The sequence below is a fragment of the Oratosquilla oratoria genome, chromosome 1 (genome assembly GCF_046742065.1).
Source record: "Oratosquilla oratoria isolate Oo_2021 chromosome 1, ASM4674206v1, whole genome shotgun sequence".
In the NCBI taxonomy this organism is placed as follows: Eukaryota; Metazoa; Arthropoda; class Malacostraca; order Stomatopoda; family Squillidae; genus Oratosquilla; species Oratosquilla oratoria.
The window spans coordinates 87224814-87229813 of NC_134777.1; the positions used below are offsets into that span (position 1 = coordinate 87224814).

General features: G+C 47.3%; 1 protein-coding gene across 1 annotated transcript in view; it reads right to left on the reverse strand.

The window, feature by feature from the left end:
- The window catches only part of LOC143020417 (protein O-mannosyl-transferase Tmtc3-like), a 1217697-nt gene that overhangs the window by 316436 nt on the left and 896261 nt on the right, over positions 1 to 5000 (reverse strand). The window lies entirely within an intron of this gene.

A 5000-nucleotide genomic window follows, 5' to 3' on the forward strand; every position in this document is an offset into this window, starting at 1 on the left:
TCCTCAATTTTCAATCTCTCTCTCCCCAGACAAATCATTGGCCTCAGGTTGTGGAGACCAATCCCAGCAGCATCCGGTCTTCCAAACACCACATTTCTCATCTCCGGGTCCTCACCTCTTCCCGGAAGTTCTTCCGGGGTCCAGAGAACCTTTCCCAGACCCCTGGAACACGGACACCCTCCGGGTATCGTCCGGGTACATCTGGACACCTCAGGGGAGGCAGTAGAGAAGGCCAGGACTCGTAGTAATAGATTCAAATTGGACGAATTTAGGTTTAAGAAGGAAATAGGCAAGAACTGGTTTACTAATAGGGTAGGCAACGAACGGAATAGACTTAGTAACCATGTAGTTAGCGGTTGTTTTTAAGAGGTTAGATAACTTTATGGTAAAGGACATGGAACTGCCTAGTGTAGGCCTTAGGATCTCTTGCAGTCTCCTCCACTCTTATGTTCTTAAGCGTGACCTTGGAAACGTTCTTGACGAGAGAAACGTTGATTACTCAAAATCTTCGTTATCGAGTGACTTTTCTTTGGCCTGATTTTATTCAGACGAAGCATGACCTTGGGGTCACAGAAAGCACCCTCCCCCTTCCCCCTCCCCCTTCCCCCTCCCCCTTCCTCCCCAACTCTTCCCTCTCCCTCACTCCACCTCGAATTTATAAAATCATCTGATGTAATACAAAATAAATATATACGAGATAGGTCACGATGTTAGAGGAAGTAGGGTTAGTTGGGGGAGGGGGGTTAGTTTGGGAGGGGGGTTAGTTGTGGAGGGGGTTTAGTTTAGGAGAGGGTATAGTTGGGGAGGAGGTTAGTTGTGGGGAGGGAGGCTAGATGGGGAGGGGGGGTCAGTTGTGGGGAGAAGGGGTTAGTTGGGAGGGGGTTATTTTGGGAGGGGGGTTTAGTTGGGGAGGGGATTAGTTGGGGAGGTGGTTAGTTGGGGAGTGGTGTTAGTTGTGGGGAGAGGGGGGGTTAGTTGGGAGGGGGCTAGTTGGGGAGGGGGGTTAGTTGGGAAGGAGGGTTAGTTGGGATGGGTTAGTTGGGAAAGGGGGTTTAGCTGGGGAGGGGTGGTTGTTGGGGAGGGGGGTTAGTTGGGAGAGGGTTAGTTGGGAAAGGGGGTTAGTGAAGTGGGTTAGTTGTGGAGGGGGTTAGTTGGGAGGGGGTTAGTTGGGAAGGGGGGTTTAGTTGGGGAGGGGGTTATTTCGGGAGGGGGCTTAGTTGGGGAGGGGGGCTTAGTTGGGGATGGGGGTTTAGTTGGGGAGGGGGTTTAGTTGATGAGGGGGTTAGTTGGGGAGTGAGTTATTTCGGGAGGGGGGCTTAGTTGGGGAGTTTTGTATTCCCCAACTAATCCCCCCAGATGTTCTCCAACACACGCATCAATATTTTCTCCCCCCTCCTCTTCCAACAATCTCCCCCACCGTTGGTATCCAAGTCATAACATCAACTCTCTCCTCTTCCTCCTCCCTCACCTCGTACATCATCTCCAACAATCTTCCCCATCACCGTTCTCCTACAAAAACACCAAAACTTTCTCCTTTCTTCGACAACTCACCTCCAACAATCTCAACCACTTTCGTTCGCTAACATGAATATCCCCCCATCAATTTCCTTTTCCTCCCTCATCAAATCCCCATCTCCAACAATCTCCCCCACTACAGTTCTCGAACACGAACATCTCCCCCATCAATTTACTTTTCCTCTCTCACCAAATCCCCGTCTCCAACAATCTCTCCCCCATCAAACCCCCATCCCCAACAATTTCTCCCCCATCAACCCCCCACCTCCAACAATATATCCCCCCATCCAACACACACAATCTCCCACACCTTCTCTCCCACGCCCTCCCTCCCACTTTCGTGTACACGCATCAGCACCCAGATCGACAATCCCTCTGGCATCCCATTACATGCACCAGTTCCCCAGGATCACGGTTTCCAGATACCCAAGAAACGGGGTTCCAGAATTTCCAGAACCTTTAGATACTAGACTCCAAGCTTCCAGTATCCCAAGAAATTACCCCAGAATCAGTCTTCTTACCCCAGAGGAAGAGAGCCACACTCCAGGTCCCACAAAAAAGTGACCCATACCAGAACCCCCCTACCTCAGCAAAACCCCCCCTTTTTCAAAACCTCCCCCAGAAACATCCCCTACCCCCTCCAGCCAGACTCCTCATCCCCAGAAACCCACGAAGTCTCAGACTCTTACAAAACCCATCTGGTGTTTTACAACACCCCCCCCTCCCCGGATAATTTTACCTTCCTCCCCCCAAGTCTTCATAAAAAAACACCAGCACCCCAGACTAGGACTCCCTCCACCCCCACCCCCGGAGACAACGCCCCAGTCTATGAGTTCTCCAGACCTCATATCTCCCAAAGAGTCTCCAATCCTTTCAGTCACTCATTACACACTCCGATGGTCTATCTCCAAGCGGACCGGTCTCCATAACATGCGTCAACAGACGGTCTCCGAAGTCTCCAATTTCACCCCTGTGAACACGGTTTCTTATCGCGGCAATCTCCTCCTTCCATGTCGATCTCCGGGCAGAGGTCGTTCCCAAATCATGGCTCTATCCCTCAAGTCCTTCACAGTCTCCTACTCTATCTCTCCAGATACATTTCTGGTCTCCTATTACCTACTATATCCCTTATCTCCCACTCAGTCAACTATCCTACCTATCCACCTACTATCCTTACCTATCCATCCACATTCCCAGTCTCCTACAACCAACATCCTAACTATCCCTATCCTTTATTCCCAAACAACAAAACTATCCATACACTACCATCCCAGTTTCCTAATATCCTATCAAGTGACAACCCCCGTTCTACTATCACCCGACATCCTAACTATCCCCTATCTCAAAACGTGACGTTACTATCATGATAATCCTAGTAATAATAGCCCAGCATTTATCTAGTCACATCGCCATTGTTATATAGTATATATAGTGTATAGTAATATATATATATATATATGTATATATATATATACATATATATATATATATATATACATATATAGTATATATTGTACATATCCTATATATCCGTGTATTGTATATATTCTATCCTTGCGTTCTATGAAACCCTACGACCTACCTCTCTCCCTGTATACGCCAAGTTCTATATTTTCCTTCCTATACACTATAAAATCCTATGGCTACTACTCCTTCCATATAAGAAACCCTATACTCCCTATTTCTCCCTATATACTGTGTCACTTTACGATCCTTCCCTATATACTATATAGAAACATGCTCCTGTTATTTCCCTATAGAATATATTTTTCCTTATAAAGTATAGTTTCTTCCTCTGTAAAATATCGTTTCTTCCCAATACAATATAATTTCTTCCCCAAGACTTATGGAATTTTTCCCTGTAAAAAATCGTTTCCTTCCTATAAAATATAGTTTCTTCCCTATACACTGTTAAACGGAGGATCTCTTTATACCCAATGACGTCTGCTCCCATCCTGTTAGCCCTGTATACTGTAAAATCCTATGATCCCTACTCCCTCCTGCCTCTGGGCAGGACATGATTTGCTCAGTACGCACTCGTTCCACTCGTGGAAGTCAAAATCCCTCCGCTAATCGCACATTCGCTCCAAAGCCAATACGACCTATAAATCTCTCCCTTCCCCTCTTCCAATCTACATGTCTTCTCCCTTCCATACACCTTTCGGCGGCTCTCTCTCTCTCTCTCTCTCTCTCTCTCTCTTTCTCTCTCTCTCTCTCTCTCTCTCTCTCTCTCTCTCTCTCTCTCTTGCACTCTCGCTCTCTCTTTCTCTCTCTCTCTCTCTCTCTCTCTCTCTCTCTCTCTCTCTCTCTCTCTCACTTCTTCCCTTCTGCCTTTCCTTCCATTAAACTAAATTTCTCTTTTTCACAACAAAGACTATGCATCTTCCTCTTCCTCTTCCCCCTCCTCTCTCTCTCTCTCTCTCTCTCTCTCTCTCTCTCTCTCTCTCTCTCTCTCTCTCTCTCTCCCTCTCGCCTCCTTGCATCATCAATCTCATCACATCATCCATCTCTTCATCACACCGAATATCTGGATGTCTATTTGTCCGCGTGTGTGTGTATCTGCCTGTCTGACTGTCTTTATGTCTGTCCTCTCTGCCTACTTCTCTGCATGTCTAGTCAGTCGTTTTGGCTGGCTGCCCCATGTTCCTATCTGCCTATCTTTCTGTCTTTATAGCGTCCTGTCTAACTATCTATGTGTATATATATATCTGTTTGTTCCATTTGCCTTCTTTACGGTGTTCTGTCTGCTTATGTCTATATATGACTACCCTGTCTTCCTCTAAGTGTATTTACATATGTCTGTTCTATCTTTATATTCACCTGTCCTCTTTGCCTATTTTCTTTATATCTGTCTGTTTTATCTACCTAGCTGTCCTTATATTTACCCCTTATGCCTGACTCTCTGCATGTCTATATCTGTCTACCGTATCTCCCAATCTGTCTTTCCACTTGCCTGTTTTGTCTCCCCACATGTCTCTCTCTTCGGTCTCCCTGTCTGCATCTCTTTCCTCATCCGTCCTTTCTGTCCCTGTTTTGACTGGATGACCCTTTGCCTACCACCTCCCCCGGCGTCGCGGCTTCAGAGGACGTAGATCCGCCACGCAAATAGATCCAGCTCTCGAAACGTCCAAATCAACATGACTCGCTCCTGCCGCGTACTCAACAGCGACGGTAGTGGTCCCATCGTCTGAACAGTCAAGAAAACCCTCCTAATCCCTCCCCATCCCCCCAAAATCCCCCCCACTCCCAATCCCGGCACAAGGGCCATAGTATCCGCCAGGCCCCGATTGGGGTTGGAAATCTCGGGAATGGAGACACTTCTCGGTCGAGCGAGCGATGTAAAGAGAGAGCAATACCAAAGAGCCGTCCATCCACGACTGCATACGACAGGGTAGAATATCTCTCTGCATCTACTCCATCCTTGGGATTAGGACCACAGGATTTGGCATGCCGATAGGGTAGACATCACAGTAGAGAGTCTACTT